General features: G+C 41.3%; 1 long non-coding RNA gene across 1 annotated transcript; it reads right to left on the bottom strand.

Moving 5' to 3' along the window:
• Positions 1-7,784: 7,784 nt before the first annotated feature.
• On the bottom strand, positions 7,785-8,488 carry LOC134203754 (uncharacterized). The gene is made up of 3 exons (XR_009977693.1): positions 8,173-8,488; positions 7,985-8,107; positions 7,785-7,918 (listed from the first exon to the last, which is right to left on the bottom strand). It is a non-coding gene; the product is annotated as an uncharacterized LOC134203754 (long non-coding RNA).
• Between the last annotated feature and the right edge of the window lie 16,991 nt (positions 8,489-25,479).

Here is a 25,479-nt window from a genome sequence, read left to right as displayed (position 1 = left end):
GCCGAGTTCTGGAAATCGGAAGAGAAAGGCTTCCACCAGGACCATTCCGAAGAAGAACCGTGTTCCTGTAATCAACGAGGTGAACTTTCCAGCTATCCTGGCTTCCCCGTCGTGTGATTCCAATACTTCCCACCGCTCACAGCCGCACAAGCGACTGGCAGCGGCACTGCATCGGTCCAGCTCCGGCATCGTCGGCACCATCCACCAGCGAATGGCCCCGCTTCCTCCTCCTGGGTTCCGTCGGCAGTCGGAGAACGAAGCCATCCCACCGGAAGAATTCTGCCCCTGCTGTACACTCCGGAGCAACTGATGCCGATCTTCGCGCAGTAGCTTGCCACTCGACTGCGCGGCTGCAAACCCGATTCGACCAGGTCTTCACACTTGGCATGTTCATCATTGAAAATGGCTGCTAGGGTGGAGCCTGGTCAGCTGGAACGCTGCTTGCTCGCTAAAGAGCAAAACAATCGAGCTGAAGGATTTCCTTGAGGGAGAAAAGGGGAAATAGGAACGTGGCGTTCATCACCGAAACGCACCTAAACCGGCAGGTGAACATCAACATCCCGGACTTCCGCATCGTGCGCGACTCGACCGGCCGACCAGGAGGTGGTGTGGCCATCGCTCTTCGCTACAACATCAACTGTCGTCTGCTTCAAGTTTCCAGCTCAGTGTCATTGAGGCCATCGGTGTCGAAATCACCACTTCGGTCGGCACAATCGCACTCATCGCGGCGTACTGTCCAACGCAAGCCAAAGTGCCGGCGATGGATCATCGGCTTTGCCCTTCGGAGGACATCGTCAAGCTGACGCGGAGAGCAAAGGTTTTCAGTATATCATTGCCGGCGACTTGAATGCCAAACATCAAGCCTGGGGCAACAGTCGCGGCAATCGAAACGGCACCCATCTGGAGCAACGACATGGAGGAAGGCCACTACGATCCTGAGCCCGGATTCCCCCACTCGGCTGAGTCGGTCCGGTGCCCACGCAACGCTCGACCTCTACGTAACAAACCTGGGTGACCACGTTCTCGCAGCCGGTTGTATACCAGGAGCTCAGTTCGGATCACTATCCGGTGGTGGCGGAACTGGGCTCCTCGGTCAATCGGCACCAGCAGTTACGGCGGAACTACCACCGAGTGAACTGGCAGCGTTTCCAGCGGTGCGTCGATAACACCGTCGACTACGAGGTGCGTCCGGAGACGCCGGAAAGTATCGACCGCCAGCTGTGCGCTATCGAGGAGGCGATCACGGCGGCCCGAGAGCAACAACACGTACCGACGGCTCGGCAGGTAAGCAACTCCTTAAACATCGATACACTCACCATTAAGATTTGATTCGATTGCGGAATGTCACTCGCAGGCAGTTTCAGCGTACTGGACTGCCTGAGCTTAAGACACGCTGCAATCGAATCACAAAAATTATCAAGGCCAGAATGGTGGACCTCAAAAATAACGACTTCTCGAATAAGATCCGCACTCTCCCAGATTTGCTACGCCGTTCTGGAAAATGACCAAAATTCTAAAATCCAAGCCTCGGCCCATCTTCCACCTTTGATCCCACTTCAGACAATAATGGCTCTAAGGATCGCTTATCAACTCCCTGCAGAGAAGGTCGCTGAAATAGGTCGTCACTTCGTCAGCTCACACAATCTTGGGCAGAACATCGTCAGTCCACACGAAGCAGCCGCCAACGAGCATGCTAACAACATCCATTTGATTCTCAACGACTTCTCGGAGGAGTTGGAGATCTCAACTGACGAATTGACGGCCTCATATCAAATCGTCGAAGAACATGAAGGCCCCAGAGCTTCGACAGCATCCTGAATCTCGAGCTCAAACACATGAGTGCTCCGTTCTTTGAGCACCTCTCGCTGATCTTTAATCAGTGTCTCCGGCTTAGCTACTTCCCATCGTCCTGGGAAGTCAGCGAAAGTCATCCCCATCCGGAAGCCTGGGAAGGATCCTTCCTCCCCAAAAGTTATCGACCCATCAGCCTTCTCTCAGGGTTATCCAAGCTGTTCGAAAAAGCTATTCATCATCGGTTACTTGAGTTTGCCGAAAATCTCAACATCTTGCTCGAGGAACAGTTTGGTTTCCCGACGCGGTCGGTCAACTGTACACCAACTGACCCGGAGTTACCAACGTCCTCAGACGGAACAAGTTTGTCTCGAAACATCCGCCATGGCCTTACTCGATGTCGAGAAGGCATTTGACAATGTATGGCGGCATGATGGCCTGGTGTACAAACTACAACGCTACAATCTTCCAGCTACCTGGTGAAAATCATCAACAATTACCTGTCGGCAAAGACATTCCGGGTCTCAATCAGCGGAGCGAAGTTCCAATGCGCACCAACATCGTCGCAGGCGTTCCCCAGGGCAGTATCCTCGGGCCCTAGCTTTCAATCTGTTCACCTCCGACATGCCAGAACCTCCAGAAGGCGGCATTCTGTCTCTGTTCGCAGATGACACATCCATCGACTCTACAACGGTAGAGTGATCAGAGCGCTAGTGGCAAAACTCCAACGAGGCCTGGATGCCCTGACAGAGTACCTCACCCAGCTGGAAGATCTGTATCAACGCGGCGAAGACCCAGGTCATCATTTTCCCCCACTCCAAATCCCTAAACTTGTTCCGCCTGGGGACTGTAAAATCATCCTCAATGGCACGACCGTGGAATGGGCCAACGAGGCCGGCTGCCCTGGCTTGACCCTCGACAGCAAGCTTATTTCAGGCAACAGGTTGACAAAACGGTGACAAAGTGTAACGTCTTGTTGAAACTACTGTACCCTTTGATCAACCGCCGGTCGTCATTGTCCCCTGAAAAATAAGCTTGCTGTCTATAAGCAAATCATCCTCCTGTGATCGAATATGGCATGCCGGTCTGGGAGAGCTGCGCTAAAACCACCACCTCAAACTTCAACGGTCCAAAACAAATTCCTGAGTGATGATCCTCAACACCACTCCCAGGACAAGAACATCCGAGGTCCACCGTCTGGTCAGGATAAAAAACTTACATGAACGCTTTGGTGAGTGTAAAGAAAAGTTTAGCGTCCGTTGCTTGTTCCAATCTAGGTTATCAAATCTTTATTGTAAATATTAGTGTACATAGTAGTTAGGTTATCAAATTAAAAAAAAACACCTCAGCGCCTCCTAAAGGCCGTCATGATATATCATATTAACACTTAAAATAACAATGTAAACATAAAAATTTAAAATTGAGTTGGAGGAGCCAAGCTTTGCCGAGCACTGTACATTAGGGCAGCTCACATTTTCAAAAATGTTCTGAAAATTCCAACTCCCATATGTCTATTAGCATCATTTCGATAATTTAGGAGTCAGCAAAATTTCAGAGCAATTCGGTGGCCATTTAGGGGTGGCGCATGAGTCAATTTATGTTTATATGGAAATTTGTGTGGAAAATTAAAATTTATTCAAATCCCCTACAACTCTTAAATCATGATGAATTCAAATAAACATCCCAACCTCCATTTTTGGAGTCTATTTGAGCTCAACCAGTGGATAACTCATTAATTTTGATTTATATTTCCACTGCTACGTTGAGGCTAATTACACCATTTTAGCCATTTATCTCATATTCACACTGTCAATAGAACCGTTCAATCCACTCATAACTAATGTGTTATCCAGGTCTCCCTTATATAGATTCCAAAAGGGAGGTTGGGGATGTTTATTTGAATTCATCCTAATTTGACAATTGTAGGAAACTTGAATAAATTTTAAGTTTTTCCCATACAAATTTCCATATAAACATTAATTGACTTCGCGCCACCCCTAAATGGCCACCGAATTGCCTGAAATTTTGCCAGGACTCCTATATTATCAAAATGATGCTAATAGACATATGGGAGTTGGAATTTTCGAACATTTTTGAAATTTGAACTGCCCTACTGTACATGTAAAAAATAATTGTAGAACAGAAAATGAAACAATAAAGAAGAATTTTACTACTACTACAAATATAGACAAAACACGGAATCTTGCAAACAAGTGGAACAATATTTTTTGACGTCTTCTTCAAATGCGTTGTGTCGTAGGATTATGTCCGATGTGCCAATTCGAAGTCGTTTAGGTGCTCCATGATTATAGGCTGCCATAACAGCCCGCGGTTTGGTTCACGGTTAATCGTACCTACCAGTAACGGTGATAGAATATTGCCATTGCCTCACACCAGCTACAACCCGGATAGGGTCGGACAAGACCCCTCTTTGCATAGAACTTTGAGAACGGTACACAGCAAAATAATGCCTCGCCAGTTATCGCATACAATCAGGTCACTATTTTGACCTTGCATCCAGTCGACCGGGAAAGTTGCGGTGTCCCAGATATTACAAAATAAACGATGCAGTAGTTCAGCGGTTGTCATGGGGTCAGCTTTGAGCATCTCTGCTGATATGCGATCGACCCCTGGGGCTTTATTCGAGTTCATGCTTTGAATGGGTGTTTGAATCTCTAGTAGCTTCGGTATTGACGCGTAGTATACGTCGGATCCTAGGCAGATCATGCCGAGGTGGTGATGGCCTGGCTGGCACTTGAAAAAGTTATTCGAAGTGCTCGAACCAGCGTTTCAGCTGGTCAGACGGGTCGGTCAATAACTGATCTTTCGCGTCTTTCACAGGCATCGTTGCATTCATCTTCCCCCGCTTAAGCGTCGTGAGATATCGTAGAGGAGGCGAATGTACCCGGTTCCTGCGGCTCTCTCTCCTTCGTAGGCCAGAGAGTCTGCCCAAGCTCGCTTGTCCCGTCGACATGAGCGTTTTACTTCCTTCTCCAGAGCTGATTATCGTTGACGTGCTTAGACTTTGGCTCCTCTGGTTTTTGATCGCTCTATCGCGGCTTTGGCTTCTCTTGCTCCTCTATCTTCCTCCAGGTCTCATCGGTGATCCATTGTTTTCTCTGGGTGCGTAGTTCGCCCAGATTGTTCTCGCTGGTGGCGAGGAAGGCATTCTTGATGGCGGTCCATTTGTCTTCCACGCTGCCACCTTCCGGAATATCTACAGCACGCGTCTCCAATTCTTCAACGTAGGACCGTTTCACCGTGGCATCTTCCAGTCGGCGTGTGTTGAACCGTCGTCCAACTCTCACCTCCTGCCGACAAATCCGCGCAATGCGCGGGCGTATTTCGCCGATGAGGAGGTGATGATCAGACGCGATATCGGCACAACGTTTATTTCGTACATCAAGAAGGCTCCGTTTCCATTTTCGGCTGATGCAGATGTGATCGATTTGATTTTCTGTAAAGCCGTCATGGGAGACAGACGTGACCTTTTGAATCGGTCGATGAGGGAAGAACGATCCCCCGATCACCATGTCGTTTCTACCACAAAATTCTGCGAACAGCTCTCCGTTTTCGCTCATTTCTCCGAGACCATCGCGTCCCAAAATGCGCTCATTGTTCGAGTTGTCAGATCCGATCTTCGCATTGATCTTGATATCACCCTTCGGAATTCGACCTACGACGGCATTGAGTTGGCTGTAGAAGTTCTCTTTGTCTTGCAGATCGGCAGCATCTGTTGGCGCATAACATTGGATTATAGTAGGGTTTCAGACGCGTGTTCTAAATCTGGCAACGGTTGTCCTTTCACTTATAGGTTCCCACTTCATAAGCGCAGAGTGTGACTGGACGCTTAGTAGGAAGCCAACTCCGCGATGCCGGGGAGCGTGTTCACCTCGTAAACCAGAGTATAGCAAAACTTGTCCTTTGTCTTCGAATTTCTAGTGTATATTCCAAAAAATTTCCCGTGAAAGTTTCGAATAATTTCTTGTGAAAATTTCAAAGAATTTCTTCAGGAATTCCAACAATGGAATTTTCGGAGGAATTCCTAGATTAATTCCCAAAGAAATACTGAAAGAATTCCGGTGGAAACTTCAAGATTTTCACTGGCAGATCCCCCAGGAGTTTCTCCGTAAATGCCTCCGGGAATTCTTCCAGGAGTTCCTCCATTCCTAGAGGAGTTCTTCCGAGAATTGTTCCGGTAGTTCTATCGGCAGTTCCTAGGGGGGTTCCTCTGAAAATTCTTTCGGGAATTTCTCCAGAATTGGAATTCATTTAGGCTTATCCACCGGGAGTTTCTCCGGAAGTTCCACCTGTAGCTCTTCCTGAAAATCATTTAGTCTTTTTTCAGGAAATCATTTAGTCTTTCTTCAGAAAATTATCTGGAAATTCCTCCCCAAGTTATTCCGATAGTTTCTCTGGGAGTTCATCCGGAAGGTCCTCTAGGAATGCTTCTAGGAGTTCCTCCTGAAATTCCTCTGAGAGTTCTTACAAGAGCTCCTCTGGCAGTTTTTTCGGGGATTCTTCCGGGAGATCCACCATCAGTTTCTACCAGAATTCCACCGGGAGTTTTACCGACAGTTCCTCCGGGTGTTCCACTGAGTTCCTCCCGGAGGAATTTCTGGAGAACTGTCGGAGAATTATCAGAGGAATTATCGGAGGAACTGCAGGAGGAACTTCTGGAGGATGTCTTGAAGAACTGCTGGAAGAATTTCCGGATGAATTCCTGAAGAAACTCTCGTAAGAACTCCTGGATGAACTCGCATATGAACTTTCGTAAGAATTCCAGGAGGAACTCCTGGAAGAATTCTTTAAGGACCTCCCGGAGGAATTCCCGGAGGATCTCCTGGGGAATTTTTCCGAGGATCTTCTGTAGAAATTTGTAGATAAATTGCTAGAGAAAGCCTAAATGAATTCCTGAAAGAAAGCCTGAATGAATTCCCGGAGGAACTACTGGTGGAACTCCCGGAGGAATTTTCAGAGGAACTTCCGGTGGAATACCCGAAGTTGAATTTCTAGAAGATCTTCCGAATTCCCATTTCCCGTGAGATTCCTGCTAAATATCCTCCAGTTAGGGGCCCTCCTTAGCCGAGCGGTAAGACACGCGGCTACAAAGCAAGACCATGCTGAGGGTGGCTGGGTTCGATTCCCGATGCCGGTCTAGGCAATTTTCGGTTTGGAAATTGTCTCGACTTCCCCGGGCATAAAAGTATCATCGTGTAAACCTCATGATATACAAATGCAAAAATGGTAACTTGGCTTAGAAACCTCGCGGTTAATAACTGTGGAAGTGCTTAATAAACATTAAGCTGCGAGGCGGCTCTGTCCCAGTGGGGGATGTAATGCCAATAAGAAGAAGAAGAGTCCTCCAGAAATTCCCTGTGAAGTTCCTGGAGTGGTTCCCGGAGGAACTCTTGGAAAATTTCCTTGAGGAGCTCCCGGAGGAACTCTTACAAGCACTTCCGGAGGAATTCCCTCAAGGAAGTTCTAAAATAATTCTTGTTTAAGTTCCTAAAGAAATTTCCGAAGAATATCTGAAGGAATTCCCGGAAAAATACCAGGAGGAATTAATGCAAAAATTCCCAGATGAAATCTAGAAAGTATTCCCAGATGAATTGCTAAAAAATTACCGGATGAATTCTCGGGGGTTGGTTTTAAGAAACTCCTGGAAGAACTCTTGCACGCACAGAAATGTATTGTAGAAACAACAATATTCTGGGTCAAATTCAACAATAAATATTGTTAACTCAGGGCTAATAATATTTACTGTTTGAATCAATCTATAATATTGTTGTTTCTACAATCAAATTATTTTATGGTTCGCGTCGTGTTATTGTTGGAACAACAATAATATTGTTGAAATTATTGTGATTGTGTTGTTGATTCAATATAAGAATACGATTGATTCAACAATATAATATTGTTGAATCAATAATGCTCCGCACTTAAATATTGTTTTTTTCTTATTTTCAAAACTTAATAATAAACAGGAAGGATTGAATTTTATGTTTTCAACTTCTTTATTTAGGTAACGAGGAATATTACGGTACATTTTATCTGATATCAAATCTGCTGGTTACTGATGTGAATGCTGTTTGGAATCGAAAGTTGTGGCTCACTGGAGAACATGCTAAAATAAGGTTTTATTTAAAGCTTTTTTTTAAATGTTTTAAATTTAATTAAATATTTAATTTACCTGATAAATTTGTCATCTATACTCAACCGGCTATGTATAATCTTTCGCGCTACATAGCCGGAATCAGCTCTTCCAACTTGAAGGGTCATGACTCATGACTTAATGTTTTGGTAGTCATTTATCCTGGAAATGTTGAAATTGTACATTTATCGTATACGATGTCAATTATTCTAATCAGAAGAACTTACCGGCAATTCGAGGAATGCGTTTACTCCATATTCAGTAGATTTTGCATTTAAAAAACAATAATTCCTCCGCACGGAAAGAAAGCTCAAATCTTCAGACAAATAAATTTAAAGAGTAAATATAAAAAATACACGTTGATTATCTTTTAAGCGAGTACGGTTAAAAAGAAATATTGTTGAAATAAAATTATTATTGTTGTTTCAACCAGAAAATATTGTTAAACCAACAATAAAATCTTTTTGATTCAATAATTGGTTAATTATTGAAATCAACAATATATTTTTTTGGATTAATCGTATGAAATTGTGCTGCGTGTGGAAGATATCCTGAAGGAACTCTCAAACTAATTTCCGAATGAAATCCTGGAGTGAATTCCGATTGAAGACCGAAAAGAATTCTAGGAGAATTCCGTGGCAAAAACTCCCGGAGAAATTCCTGAAGGGATTTCTGGAGAAGTACCTGTAAGAATTACCAGGGAAATACTTGGACGAATTCCGTGAGAAATTCAAAAAAAATTTCTAGAGGAATTTTTGAAGGATATTTCTGGAATGCCAGAATGAATTGCTAGAGGATTTCGCTATTGAATTTATGAAGGTATTCCCGGAAAATTTCCTGGAGTTATCCCGGAGGAAATAAAGGAAGAGTTCCTGGAGCAATGCACAGTGGTTCGCTCCAGAACAAAGGTTGGCCAAAACCTCAAAATGTCCCTAAAAATAGGTTTTATGTTTGAATTGTGGTTTTTTGATGGTCTTTATCACATACAGACTTAAAGATGGGTGTTGGAGCTCTACTTTGGCAATATACAGCCGTGTTTTTGTCATCCCTGGGGTAGTAAATACTTTCATTTTACTGCTAAATTCGCCTTTTGAAAACAGATCGTTTCGCAACAAAGACTATCTCACTTGCTATAAAACTAGTTAGTACTATTCCATTTAATTCCACCACTTGATTGTTACTTTACAGAACCGTATTTCGACTTTAACAGGTAGGCCATCTTCAGTGTCTCTCACTTGACTCAAGTGGTGGAATTAAATGGGATAGTACTAAGCGGTACTAACTCGTTTTATGACAAGTGAAGATATTCCACAAAAAAGCTATTAATAATTTTCTTATCAAAAGTCTTAATTGCTGAATACTGTGCTAAGACAAGACAAAACAAATAATTTTATTTTTTTTGTTAAATATCTTGGCTGTGCATATGCACAGCATATGCATCGAAATAGACAAATTGATATGAAATTTGCGAAAAAGAATCCACGTGTCTTGGAGGGACTCGAACCCTCAACCTCCTACTCTCTAGATAGGCGTGATAACCCCTACACAACAAGACCACTTAAAGGTCACGTTTGCGGAAAAGCCATCAGAATCCGAGTTCCAACCTCCACCGCGGTTAGCTCTCTTTTTTGCAAATTGAATATCTTTCGGATGCTTGATTTGCCCAATCTCCACATGTGCTTTACTGTTGTATATCCACAGTCAAGCGAGTGCACATTGTTTATTAAACGAGAGGATCGCACTCCATCGCAAATTTCATATCAATTTGTCCATTTCGATGCATATGCTATGCATATGCACAGCCAAGGTTAAATATCTTGGTTAAATAAATGGTTTTCGTACGGCCGAGTTGCCGAATAATATGCAATTAATTTAAATAATCAATTATCTTCAATTATGGAATATTTTTGACAAAATGTTGTATTTAAATTGAATCAATTAATTTGAATGACAAACGAACAACTTTTATTGCCACTGTATACTTACATTTGTATTCTTTATATTCTTGATTCGAAACAGGCTTTCTTTTTCGCTCATTTCAAGGTATCTGTCTTATGAGCACTAGCAGAATAACTATTTTCACAAATATGAGACAGTTCAGCTTTTCAGTTCAAATCTCAGAACCAACATTCTCTATTGCTCAGTGCAAACATTCTCTATTGCTGCTAAGAAGAGTGTGTTACAGCTCAAACATTTAAACTTGAAACTCTTGATATGTAGAATCACTTTAATGGCAAAGTATTGAACAATGCCAGTTTGCTAAAAAAATACTAAGAATTTTCATTTCATTTTCAGCTTTAGAAATGTTTTCAGCATAATAACGTAATTCGGATTATTAGACATAAACAAAATCCAGACAATAAAATTCATTTGAAAGAATTTTAAAATTCGTAGATTCGCAAATGTCAGGAGAAAGTTTTGGAAGTAAGAAATTGTGTGTGTTGTATCTTCTATCCGTTTGGGAAGAAAACTACTCAATAATTTCATATACAGCAATAAAAATATTCAAATAAAAGTATACCAATGATTCCTTCATTGAATTATCGCTTTCATTACACATGTTTTAAATGTTATATAATTATATCAAACGTTTCAACTTCAATCAAATAATTTAAAAAAGGCATTTTTAAGGTTCTTGTGAACAAAAAATGCGCATTTGTAAGGTTTTAGTTAGAAATAGACCAAAAATACTATGTACATTTCGAACTAAAACGGTTAAAAAAGCAGCTTATCGCAACTTTTCGCAAAACAAAATAGTGATTAATAGAAAGCTATTGCTTTAAGCTTTGTAATGAGCATAGAATCATTGCGGGCTCTCATCGGCGCCTATACTTTTGGACAACTTTAATCTGAAAAATGTGAGTATTTTAATTAATTTTGTATTTAAAGTAAACATAAGTTGAGTTCTGTCACCTATATTTGACATAGACATATTATTTAAGACCCTGACAATGCAGTCTTGAAATAATATTGGGGTTAGCGATGTAGTTGAAGCCGTGCGATGCTGATCTAAACGCGTTGTCGAACAGCGTTTTCATTCGAAAATCAGCATTCATGTTGAATTCAAAATAATGTAACAAAGTCAAAATTCAGCAAAACTACTTCAAATTTTGAATTGGAATCACGTAAGTATTCTATAAAATGAGAAAAATATAATTCCGACGGAAACACGAATTTCGATTTTTGAGGTTTTGGCTGCTCTCGAACCATTGTGCAATGGCACGGCAAATGCTGGGTTGGTACTTCGCGTACCTGAAGGAATAAAATAGAACTCATCTTGCGGTCCTTAGCCTCTTACCCAGCAACTCCTATCCCTACCTCCTCGCGGTGCTGACCGGGATACGAGCAACCTTAGGGAAGATCGGGTAACCAACCCCGGTGGGTACTATGGTCGTATGCTGACAGGGAAGGGGGGTTTGCTCCTCTCCGGAGGTGCAAATCTTAATGAGCGTCTGTTCTACATGTCAGGATCGGCTCACAACAGCGTCTGTTCTCTATGTTAGGGGCGGCTGATCATCGTCCGAGTGTCAGTGAGGGACTCTAAGTGAAACTGTGCACCCTGATGGTCCACCAGGAATAAAGAGGAATTGTCCTCCGGACATTTAGGGGGTTTGGGGTCAGATCAGCCTTTAAAAAAACGTACGTAACGAATAATCAACAAGAGAGTACAGAACGGAACCATCGGCGAAGACCACTGCGACGAAAAGAGACAAGCGATTGGAAACTCGGCTCGTGGAACTGCAAATCTCTCAACTTCATCGGGAGCACACGCAAACTCGCTGATATGCTCATGGACCGTGGGTTCGGCATCGTAACGCTGCAGGAGGTTTGTTTTTAGAGGTTTGAACGTTTAGAGGTAATCATACCATCTACCAGAGCTGCGGCAACACAAACGAGCTGGGAACAGCTTTCATAGTTATGGGCGTTATGCAAAGGCGCGTGATCGGGTGGTGGCCGATTAATGAAAGAATGTGCAGGTTGAGGATCAAAGGCTGATTCTACAACTTCAGCAGAATCAAGTCCATAGCCCACACTCCGGAAGCATTGATGATGATAAGGACGCATTCTACGCGCAGCTGGCCAAGCCACGACGTCAAAATCATCATAGGAGATTTGAACGCTCATTTTGGCCAAGAGGAGGAGCGCTCTCCGGCTGACGAACGAACACGGTATACGACTAATGGATTTCGCCGCCTCCAAGAATATGACCATTTGCAGCACCTACTTCCAACACATCCTTCCGTTTCGGTACACCTGGAGATCACCACTGCAGACAGAATCACAAATCGACCACGTTCTGATTGATGGACGGCACTTCTTCGACATTATCGACGTCCGGACATATCGTGGCACTTACATAGACTCTGACCACTATCTGGTGATGGTTAAACTGCGCCCAAAACTAAACGTCATCAACAATGTTCGGTACCGACGACCGCCATGGTACGACCTAGAGCGACTGAAGCAACCTGATGTTGCCACTACATTCGTGCAGCATCTCGAGGCGGCTTTGCCGGAAGAGAGTGAGCTCGATGGGGCCCCTCTTGAGGACTGCTGTAATACAGTTGAAGCAGCCATTAACGATGCAGTGGAGAACAAACTGATAGTCAGAATCACGGAAACTGAACAGCTACCGGAGTAGTGGAAGGAAGGAGTTATATGCCACATCTACAAGAAAGGCGAAAAGCTGGAGCGTGAGAACTTTCGAGCGATCACCACCCTTAATGCCGCCTACAAAGTAATATTCCAGATCATCTTCCGCCGTCTATCACCATTAGTGAATGAGTTTGTGGGAAGTTATCAAGCCGGCTTTGTTGACGGCCGCCCGACAACGGACCAGATCTTTACTGTACGCCAAATCCTTCAAAAATGCCGTGAATACCAGGTCCCAACGCACCATCTTTTCATTGATTTCAAGGTGCCATACGACAGTATAGTCCGCGTAGAGCTATGGAAAATTATGGTCGAGAACAGATTCCCTGGGAAGCTTATCAGAATGATCAATGTGCAATACTTCGGAAACAACAAATTTTCAACAACCAAAAAAATTTTTATATGAATACATCGAATGCATGATAAAACAGACCAATACCTTCATGAGCTTTTGAAAAGTAACACTTAGAAAGTGGGTAACTTATTTTCGATACAGTCCTTATCCAGCAATTTCTGCACAAGTTCTCCAGAATACAGAGCAATTGAAGTCGCATCGTGCCAGTCTGCAGCACTTACTTCGCCATTTCTCCCAATAATTGCCTTTCTTTAACCATCTCATGCCTCCTGTTATTCCAATTCTTTAGCCATTATTTGCTCCAAATACCAAAAACAAAAACTTCTTTCCATTTTTAAAAGCTTATGTTTAACCCTTATGCGGCCAACAACAAAAACACACGTGGATGGCCGACAGGGTACCCGTGTTCCCATAAATTGATATTCTCATAACTTCAACCATTTTCAACCGATTTGGATAATTTTGACAGTTTTGGAAACAGAAACTCATATACTTTTTGCCCATTGTCAAGGTTTACTGTTTATGCCCATGGTTATACAAGAAATCTTTGAAGAAAGGCTTAAGAGTCTACACGCGTAACCAAAGGCCATTCAACCATTTTCAAATATGCTACAAGCTCTTTGCGCTTCTTAGAATTGAAGGTGTTCACCGTATATGCTTCGGGTAATGCAAAAATCCCTGAAATGAGGTCTTAGTCATCCGAGAAATCTCTGGAGTAAAGCCTAAAGATCTACTCGCGTAACCAAAGGCCTATAATGCAAATTCAAATACGGTACATGCTCTTTGTGGTACTTAGCATAGAATGCGTTCACAGTATATGTTCCGAGTCATCCAAGAAATCTCTGGAGTAAGGCCTTAAGGTCTACACTCGTAACCATGGGTCTATGGACTTGTCTCAAAAGTGGTACATGCTCTTTGCGCATCTTGAAATCAAATGTGATCACTACATATGTTCTGCGCTATCGAAGAAATCTCTCGGATAAGTCCTCTGGCGCCTTCATTGCATATGTTCATGGTCATCCAAGAAAACCCTGGAAAACGCCTTCAGGTCTACACGCGTAACCAGAGATCTCTTAGATTGTTTCAAAACTGGTACATGCCCTTTGTGGTACATAGAATAGAACGCCTTTATTGCATATGTTCATGGTTATCCAAGAAAACCCTGGAAAAGGCCTTAAGATCTACAAGCGTAACCAAAGATCTTTCAGATTTTTTCAAAAGTGTTACATGCCCTTTGTGGTACATAGAATCGATTGCGTCCATTGCATAGGTTCATGAGTATCCAAGAGAACACTTGAACAATCCTCAAGAACTTCACGCATAACCAGAGTTCTTTCGGCCTATTTGAATAGTTATACATGCCTTTTATGGTACGTAGAATATAATGCACCCATTTCAAATGTTCATGACCAAAAAAAACCCTGAAGTAAGGCATTAGAATCTACACCAGAGATATATCATCCTGTTTTAAATTTGGTACATGCCTTTGGGGTCCATGAATAAAATGCGTTCATGACATATGCTAACGGTCATCCTAGAAGTTTATGGAGTAAATTTCATCTAGAAATTTATGGAGTAAGACTTCTAGGCTTACACGAATATCTAGAGGGTCTTTAAGGTCAATCCTTGCGCCGCCTCCGTATCGATTGGTGTGCCCCCGAAAACGCGAGCACTTTGAAACTTGGATTCCGTGAGGAGTGTCCTTAATCTAATTTTAATATGGTACATGATCTTTGCGATATTAGCCCGTTTTTTCCCTCGCGTTCTCGGCGTAAAGTTGTATCGTTCCAATTTATTTACATTTTGCATTTACAAAGAATAGACAACTTCATATTAGTAATATGAATGAAGTTTGTATACTACCTGGAACCAACAACAACAAGACAACAATAACTACTTGGAATGCTAATATATCAAGATGAGGTTTCACATCTTGTTTATTCTGCAATAACTGCCCAGAGCTAATGACAACAACTTGAACTACTTGAAATGCAAACATATACCAATAGCCTTCCGTTCGTGGGTTGATTTGCAGATCATTCCTATATGGAGTTCATAGACTACCTAGTACCATGGCAAAAACAAAAACTACAGCAGACGTTCGATAACTGCAAGCCATTTAACTGCAATGCTTTTTAACTGCAGTTCGATAGTTGCAACAGTTTTGCAGTTATCGGACCGCTAAACTTCAAACCGATGTCAGGCTCAATGCCATCTGCATTGCGCTGCACATTTAGATGCACTTTTATTGCATCTGACGTCGATTGACAACCGTTTGACGTCTAGCGTGCGTTGCAGTTATCGAACGGCATTCGATAACTGAAAAGTAAAAAATTTGCAGTTCACGAACGGCTACTGTACTAGGAATGCGTACATTCACTCAGATGAGGTTTACCCGATTTTGTCACTCCCAAATTTTGTACTGGGTACTGATAAAACCAAATTCACAGCACCGGGCATGTAGCCGAACTCTCGCAATACATTATCAGAACTAACTCTCTCATATATGTTTTTGTACAATGCCAACCACGTAGGATGAGTATTTATTATTATCTTGCTTCATCACCAACGGCGCTCGATGAAGTAGGGGTGTGTGAGATTGTGCCAGTAGGTCGTCAGATCCCAACCCGACAACATAAGCGAAGAGAGATCGCCTTTCGAGTTCAGTACATTCAAAGTTCATTGCCTATGTTCCGGGTATTGAGCCACCCGGAGTGGAAATTAATTACTATGTCTGAAACTCGAATATGCATATGCACAACATGTGATAGATTAAGTTCGGAAAAGGTATTGAAGTAAAACCGCTCCCTTTCGTCCCTTCCAGTTGTTCTTCAACAACTGCATCCGTTACGGAGGTTGATCCACCGACCTTGACTCTATGGAGTTCGTAGACTAGCTGGAGCCCACGACAACAACAAGAGCTACTTGGAATACAAACATATACCAAGAAGGGGTCACACAACTTGTTTATTATTCAATAACTGCCTCCATTACGAAGATTGATCCACAGACCTTGACTCTATGGAGTTTGTAGACTACCTGGAACCAATGACAACAAGAACTACTTGGAATACAAACAAATATCATGAAGGCGTCACACAACTTGTTAATTCTTTAATAACTGCCTCCGTTACCAATGTCGAACCCCATACCTTGACTCTATGAAGTTCGTAGACTACCTGGAGTCCTCGACAACAACAAGAACTACTTGAAATACACACATATACCAAGAAGGGGTCACGCAACTTGTTTATTCCTCGATAACTGCCTCCATTACTCCAGATAGATCCGAAAATCTTGACTGTATGGAGTTCGTAGACTACCTGGAACTCACGACAACAACAACAACTACATGAAATACAAACATATGCCAAGAAGGGGTCACACAACTTGTTTATTCGTCATTAACTGCCTCCATTACGGAGGTTGATCCACCGACCTTGAATCTATGGAGTTCGTGGACTACCTGGAGCCATCGACAACAACAAGAACTACTTGAAATACAAACATATACCAAGAAGGGGTCATGCAACTTGTTTATTCTCCGATAACTGCCTCCATCACGGAGATTGATCCGAAGACCTTGACCGTATGGATTTCGTAGACTACCTGGAGCCCACGATAACAATAAGAACTACTTAGAATACAAACATATACCAAGAAGGGGTCACGCAACTTGTTTATTCTTCGTTAACTGCCTCCATTACGGAGATTGATCCGAAGACCTTGACTGTATGGAGTTCGTAGACTACCTGGAGCCCACGATAACAATAAGAACTACTTAGAATACAAACATATACCAAGAAGGGGTCACGCAACTTGTTTATTCTTCGTTAACTGCCTCCATTACGGAGATTGATCCGAAGACCTTGACTGTATGGAGTTCGTAGACTACCTGGAACTCACGACAACAACAAGAACTACATGAAAAACAAACATATGCCAAGAAGGGGTCACAAAACATGTTTATTCTTCAATAACTGCCTCCATTACGGAGGTTGATCCACCGACCTTGAATCTATGGAGTTCGTACACTACCTAGAGCCCACGACAACAACCAGAACTGCTTGGAATACAAAAATATGCCAGGAAGGGGTCACACAACTTATTTATTCTTCGATAACTGCCTCCATTACGGAGATTGATTCGAAGACCTTGACTGTGTGGTGTTCGTAGACTACCTGGAACTCACGACAGCAACAGAAACTGCTTGAAATACAAACATATACCAAGAAGGGGTCATGCAACTTGTTTATTCTCCGATAACTGCCTCCATCACGGAGATTGATCCGAAGACCTTGACCGTATGGATTTCGTAGACTACCTGTAACTCACGACAACAACAAGAACTACATTAAAAATATATGTATATCAAGAAGGGGTCACACAACTTGCTTATTCTTCGATAACTGCCTCCATTACGGAGATTGATTCGAAGACCTTGACTGTATGGAGTTCGTAGACTACCTGGAGCCCACGATAACAATAAGAACTACTTAGAATACAAACATATACCAAGAAGGGGTCACGCAACTTGTTTATTCTTCGTTAACTGCCTCCATTACGGAGATTGATCCGAAGACCTTGACTGTATGGAGTTCGTAGACCACCTGAAATCAATGACAGCAACAAGAACTACTTGGAATGCAAATGACCCGGAACATATACTGTGACAGCATTATTTGCTAAGCACCATAAAGAGCATGTACCGTTTTTGAATTCACACGATAGACCTTTGGTTACGTTAGCAGACCATAAGATCTTATTCCAAGGATTTTTTGGATGACTTAGGCCTTACTCCAGGGGTTTTCAGAGCCCCAGAATATATACTGTGAACACCGACTATTCTAAGAAGCGCAATGAGCATGTAATATATTCGAAACTAGTTGATAGTCCTCCGGTTACGTGTATAGACTCTTAAGCCTTACTTCAAAGATTTCTTGTATAACCATTGATAAAAGCTGTAAACCTTGACAATGGGCAAAAAGTATATGAGTTTCTGTTTCCAAAACTGTCAAAATTATCTAAATCGGTTGAAAATTGCTAAAGTTATGAAAATATCAATTTATGGGAACACGGGTACCCTGTCGGCCATCCACGTGGTAAAAAATCAGATGCCTTCCCCACGTCCCTCCTCACTGTATCAACGTGATTTTCTCACAGATGCTACATTTTATGGAGTTCTTAGATGTCACCGAGTTTCAGCTTACAGCTATAAAAATTCATTGAAATATCACCACTTGAATTTGAAAATGGAACACGGGTACCCCGTCGGCCGCATAAGGGTTAATGTTTATGCCTTATCTGTAGATTCTTCATTCCCTTCTCCGCTAGATGTATTATTTTCAGGGAATCAATTTTTCTAAAATGCGCTTGCGAAACAAGCGACAAAAGAGAACCAACGACAAAGCTTTGTTTTTGTCGGAGATAATAATGACAAAGATTCGAAAATTTTTGTCAGCAACAAAAAAGAAGACAATCTTGTTGCTAACTTTTCACCTCGTTATTTTGCATTATTTCTAGAGCAATTTTCGGTTTTATGCTATCATAGTTTCTGCTGTTATGGAAATATTCGAGAATCGAACAATAATTATAAAATTAGCATCGTATTCTCGGAAATATCAGAGCATGCAAGGCAAATGATTCTTGTCATATTGTGTTCGGGTTCTGATAAAAGTTTGTCGCTAGGTGCGTTTGTCAGTAACAAACTCTGTTGACGACAAAGGGTATATTGTTAGGCGTTGCTCGAATATTGATTCCCTGATTATTTTTGTCTCCAGTCGTCCCTCTTGGACTTTTTCAACGCCTCACTCCCTCCCTATTACAATTCCGGAGAAATATCCAACATTTATTTTGATGTTCACCGAGGGACACTTATGCTCCCAAAATGTTGGAAATTAATTGTAATTTTAAAATTTCAAAATGATATTATCTTTTCCGCTTTTGGAAAAAAAAACCCATGTGTATAGAAATTTTGCATTATAAAGAAATTTATCAATTGCTTCCTTACTGACTTCTTTATTGGCAACTTACAGATTTTTTTGTTAAATTTCTAATTTTTGAAGAATTTTGATTTCGGCTGCCGTGTGACATATCCGAGTAAATTATTTCAAATAACAGTAGTGATTGTACGTTAGTTGAGCAAATATTATTCAAGGTTTTGTTTCCAACCTGAAACACACGAGGTGTACAATTTTGAAAAAGATGTAACGTCCCAAGCGTCCCAAGTATCATTGACGATTCGTCTCACTTCCAACAATTGCCCTGAGGAAACATGATAGTTTTTCCGACAGCTGCAACATCCGTTCTAGATCCCAACGAGCGTTTTGCCACGTTATCGGAAACGCACTGAGGAAAGAAAATGAGAACCGTATCATCCCCAAACACACATCAGCGACCTCGATGTCAATTGAGCTGTTTCGTTATTCTCTCGAAGGATGCCTCCGGAATTCGTTCAACAGATATGATGGCATCCGGCGGTTCGAAATTCAATCAGGATTGAGTTCGTTCCGATTCGAGGGCCCAACCAGCTGCGACAGCATATAGACAGGAACGCTGCAGATTCTTCCGATGTTGCAGCCGGGTCTTCGTGGCCTTCAGCGTTGTTGGCTGATTGGTTCGAAATTCTTTCGAAATCGGGAGAACCATCTATCGGTGGTTGACCACCATGGTAAAACTATCAATTTAGGGGAAAAAAATCAAATTAAATTCAATTATGTGGATTCAGCGCAATTCGTGTTTGTTCTTCTTGAATTATTGTCGAGCTGACTTATAACTATTTAAAATTTATTAAATTCTAAAGTATGGGAACGAAAAAAATCCAAACAAATTAATTTCAATTTATTAAGTGCTTTCGACCTTTATCATTAAGGTCAAAGTTAAAAGTCATTAAACTATTTACTTCACTAAAACCTTCATCAATCAGTCATTCATTGAAAGTTGTTCTTTTTCAAATGTCAAGCAGGTAGATGATAAATGTTCAATCTTCCTTGATTTAAAAGTATGATTATGTCTTCCATTTCTGTGATTGATGTGAAACTGCGAACGCCGTTAAAATTCACCAATAAAAAATCAGTGGAAATTCTAATTAAACTTTCTACCATAAGGGAAAAAAGTCAGCTGCGGAAGTCTTATTATAAAATAATTAGTTTCGAGTGCGCTAGCTCGCACGCGTATCTGCATGCAAATTTCATCACAAAGCCTACCTTAACTCATATGAACGCATTTTTGACGGTCTTCATCTCATCGCAATTTTAATTTCCTCGATCAACATGACCCAAAACCGGACTTCCGAACAAAAGTGCAGCTTTAAGGAGAAACAATAACAACAAATTCCACTGGCCTCAAACAAAAACCAAACCGGTGGGAAGCAAAACCAGTTCCCTAAACCAACCGGTTGAAAAATTTGAACAAAGCTGGTGAAAAACAGACCCGGTGAGCCGAAAGTATATAAACTCACATGGGACAGGCAGGATTTGGAAGGTTTTACCCCACAAACACAGTTTCAAACGATTTGTTCTGTTGCCGTGCCGACCTTCCCCAGCACGACACTCCGCTCAACTCCCCAAGGAGGTCATTTTATCAAAACCACCCCCAAGTCGACCCTTTCTCAACCCTCACCCGTCAGCACCTCCATCTCAGCGCGAACGCGAGAGTCAGAGTTCCGTTCGTGGCCTGTCCAATGTAAACAATTCGCCCTCGGTTCCGGACAGAAAAAATGACGGAACCGTGTTAAAAGGAGAGCAAAACAAATTCAAATATCTTAATCAAATAATTCAACAAACGAGCAGCAGTGGCGCGCTAGAACCCAGTGAGCGCGACCGTGCGTTCCGGCGTAGCGTAGATGTGACCCTAGTCGGAGGACCAGGCGTCACCGTGGCGGGTGCCCTGCCTGGAGCCTCTGGATCAGATCAAACAGCTCGCCTCGTATAGTGTAGGGACTTGCTGTTATGAGCTCAGCATATGAGTATGGCGGGGAAAATCAGATTGGAAAATATCAACATTACAGTCGCTATGCGGGGATGGTTCGTAAAGAATGATTTGAACTTTTTGTAAATAAATTTAAACAAATGAAATTTGGTAATATTTGCATAAAGACTATAAAATGCGAGAGAGCGATTTAGGTACTACGAAAAAACAGAAACGAGCTTCACACTATTCAGTCGGTGTAAATGTTCTGTAGACCACGCACTAAACAAAATTATTATTCATGTCAATTCTGTAAAACATCCTTCGATAATCATTTAAAAAATAATAATATTAAAATGAATCATAGGTTTGGCGTAATTGTTATTATTATCATGACCTAGATGACCCGACAGAAGTTGCCCTGAACAGTAGGCGAGAACGCGTGTTGTCTTCCTCTGCCGAATCTATGACAAAAGGTCGAGGGACAAAAGGTCGACAGACAAAAGGTCGAAGGACAAAAGGTCGAATGGACAAAGGTCGAAGGGACAAAGGTCGACGGGACAAAGGTCGAATGGACAAAAGGTCGACGGGACAAAAGGTCGACGGGACAAAATGTCGAAAGACAAAAAGTCGAAGGGACAAAAGGTCAAATTACAAAATTGGTTAAAATTGAAAAGCCATAATATTGAGAACAAAACAAATGAAAACTATGATGTGAGTACCGTCATGGGGGTGACACTTGGCCAAATAAGGGTCAGATTGGCCCATGTTTTCAACAAATTCAGCCAAGGAAAATGTAATATAAGACCCTTTTCGAGCGATTGAGATAGCCGACCCAGACTCTAATTTCTACACAAAATTCTACCCTATATACAATATGCTAAGCATTCATTCATTTATTTAGCTTACATCTAAACCGAAACCACTGAATCAAAATTTGACGCCACAATACACGAGTTAATAATTGAACACGGGTTCTGTTTAAAAAAATAATAGTCTCACTACCTTCACTGTCAACCAACTGATTTATCCTTAACAACTACATTACAAGTATGCTAAGTCTGCACTGGCTCGGTAGGTACAGGTTTTGATGATCGCCCTCGTATCGTTCGCCTGGTTCTGCTGATGCGCCTCGATGTTAAACTCAAAATGCTGACACCGATAAGACGTCGATGAAATTCACAAAGTCCGGTGGCAACGACGTTAACTCACGTTCGATACCGCATCTCTCCAGCCTCGAATGTGCCCCACGCAGGCCAAGTCGTTTACACTTGGTCTGCCCACCTCGCTCGCTTTGCTCCATCCCGTCTCGTATCTGCCGGATCTTAGCGAACACCATCTTTGCAGGATAGTTGTACGGAATTCTTCACAACATGCCCTCATCATGCCCTTCCGGCTTTAGCTACCTTCTGGATACTGGTTCGCCGTAGAGCAGGGCTTGCTCGTGGTTCATTGTTCGCCACTACCGTCTTTTATACACCGCCAAAGATGGTTCTCAACACCGTTTCTCGAATATTCCGAGTGCTTGCATATGCACAATCATGATTTTATCCTGAAACACTAATGCAGGATCGTTCATGCTGTATCCATGAGAGAATTTTTTCAATGTTGTACAATATACAACATTACGCATGTTTGAATGTAAAAATGATTCGTACGGTTGAATCACCGAATAATGTCATAATGTAAACTGTTATGTACGACTTAAGGCCAGTCTTTGTGTACACGATATTCAGTTTATTTCTTTTAAAACCAATAATAACGCCACGTTAATTGAAACCAATAATATTCCATCTAATACATGATGATGAGTGGAAAATGAATTTGACACATTTATACAAGAGACTTCTGATTCTCCATGATCGATATCGGAATGTTCTGTATAGATGATAGAAGTAGCGTTGGTGAAATAATTAATTATCGACACTGAATCGAATCAAAACCAACGTATTTCACTCAAACATGCACTCAGGACACGTGTTACAAGAGCACGATCTAACAAGTTTAATTTTTCAGTTCTCGTCGAGAACTAATAAAAATCATACAATGCTCGCCTGGCTGTTGAATATTCACCCTAAATTGGTTAAGAACTGCCCATGAAATAAAGAAGGAGAAATCTCTGGGAAATGTAACAACTAAATTTTTTCAGAAACATGTTTTCAAACTTGTCGTATATTTAGTATTTTCTGTATACAGAATTATAGATTTTAAATTTTGTCCATTCGACTTTTTGTCCCTTCGACCTTTTGTCCCGTCGACTTTTTCCCCTCGACCTTTTGTCCTTTCGACCTTTGTCCCTTCGACCTTTTGTCCCATCGACCTTTTGTCTCTTCGACCTTTTGTCCGTCGACCTTTTGTCCTTCGACCTTTTGTCTTTCGACATTCTGTCCCAAAGCCACTTTCCATTACCTAATTCAAATTCTGCCCCTCTGCCCAGATAGGTTGTGCAGGACAAAGGTCGAAGGTAAAAGTCGAGGGACAAAGGTCGAGTCAAAAGTTCGAAGGACAAAGGTCAGAAGCGTCAAAGGTCGAAGGACAAAGGTCAGCAAAACTGCGTCAAAGGTCGAAGGACAAAAGGTCAGAATGTAAAAGACCCTTTCTTCCTTCTTTATATTTTCTTTCTTTACCTCATTTTCCTCTTGTTTCTTTCTTCTTTCTTCTTTCTACTTCTTTCTTGCTTCCATAGTTCATCTTCCTTATTTCTAACTTCTTTCTTTCTTTTTTCACTTTTCTTCCTTCCTTCCTTTTCTTCCTCTTTGCTTCTTTACCTTTCCTTTTCTTTCTTCTTCTTCTTTTCTGTCTTTCTTCATTCTTTGTCCTTTTTTTCCTTCTTTCTTTCTTTTCCTTTTTCCTCCTTTCCATCTTCTATCTTCTCTTCTTCCTTCTTCCTCCCTTCTTTCTTTCTTTTCCAGTTTTTCAGAAACAGTTTTCTTCCTTCTCTCTTCTTTCTTTCTTCACTCTTTTACCTCCTTTCTTTCTTCTTTCGTCTTTCTTCTCTTTCTTCCTTCCTTCTTTTTCCTTCTTTCTACCATTTTTCGTCCTTCTTTCTCCTTCTCTTTCCTTATTTTTCCTTCTTTTTCCTTCTTTCTTTCTTTTTCTTCCTTCTTTCTTCCCTCTTTCTTCCTTTTCACTTCTTTATTTCTCCTTCTTTGTTTTATTTCCTAATCTTTCTTTCGCCTTCCATGTTACTTGCTTCTTCTGTCTACCTTCTTTTTTGTTTGCTTGTGTCTTCCTACCTTCTTCTACTTTCTTTCTAACTTCATTCTTCATTCTAACTTCCTTCTTTTTCTTCTTCCTTTCTTTCTCTTTTTTTGTTTTTTCTCTCTACCTTCTTCTCACTTATTTCTTTTTCCGTCTTTCATCTTTCTTCCTTCCTCCGTTTTCCTTCTTTCTTCTTTTTCCTTATTTTTTGCTCTTTCCTCCTTCTTTCTTCTTTCTTTCTTCATTCTTTCTCTCTTATTTCTTTCTTCCTTCTTGTTTCCTTTCTTTCTGCTTGTTTTTTTTATTTCTTCCTCCTTTTCCTTCTTCATTCATTCATTCTTTTTTGATTTTCTCTTCCTTTTTTCTTCTTCATCCTTCTTTATCCCTTCTTTTTTTCTATCTTCTTTTATTACCTCTTTCTTCCTTTTTTCTTCCTTCTTCCTTTCTTTTTTTCCTTTTTTCTTCATCCTTTCTTCTTTGTTCCTTTTTTTTTACTTTTGCATTCCTTGTTACTTGCTTCTGTCTTTTTTTGCATCCTTGTGTCTTCTCTCCTTCTTCTTTCCTTCGTCCTTCTTTTTCCTTCTTCGATCTTCCTTCTTCTTCACTTTTTGTTCTTTGTTCTTCTTCTGTTCTTCTTCATTCTTCTTTTTTCTTTCTCACCGTATATTTTTCCTCCCTCCTTCTTCCTACCCTACCTACATTTCTACCCCCTACCCTTTCACTTCTCATTTTTATCTCTCCTTATATCACATGTTTCACTTCTCACTTACTACTCACTATTCACTTCTCACTTCTCACTACTCACCATTCACTTTTCACTTCTAACTACTCACTTCTCACTTCTTATTTCTCACTCATTAATTCTCACTTCTCCTTTCTCCTTTCTTCTTCGTCTCTCCTTTCTCATTTACCTGTGCTCATTACTCTTTTCTTACGACTCACTTTTCACTACTCATTCCTTGTCTTTTTGTCCTTCTACCTTTTGACCTTTTGACCTTCGACGTTATGATACACATTCGACCTTTTGACCCTTCGACCTTTTGTCCTTTCGACCTTTTGACACAGATTCCTTGAATATGTACAGTTAATGTCAAAATGCTCAATTTCAAACCGAATCGTCAATAACTTCGTCAATATTGAAAATAAAAGAAACTGTCTTCGCGACGAACAACCTTGTAGAGCATTCGAAAAATCTTAAAAATATATTAACGAAAGTATGAAAAACCTGATTGTTGATCGTTTATATAACGAACCATATCTTGCTTTATAAAAAAATAGAACTAAGTTTCTAGTTTCGTAGAAACTTTTTCTACAACTTTCTTGAAGACACCTGATGTATCTTCAAAATGAGAGGAAGGAGAATTTCCATCTCACTTTTAGGGGAATTAATCATATTATATTTTTATTTTTTTTAAAT

The sequence above is a fragment of the Armigeres subalbatus genome, unplaced genomic scaffold (genome assembly GCF_024139115.2).
Source record: "Armigeres subalbatus isolate Guangzhou_Male unplaced genomic scaffold, GZ_Asu_2 Contig209, whole genome shotgun sequence".
NCBI lineage: Eukaryota > Metazoa > Arthropoda > Insecta > Diptera > Culicidae > Armigeres > Armigeres subalbatus.
The sequence above is the reverse complement of the archived record's forward strand: the minus strand, read 5'-3'. Positions and strand labels throughout refer to the sequence as shown.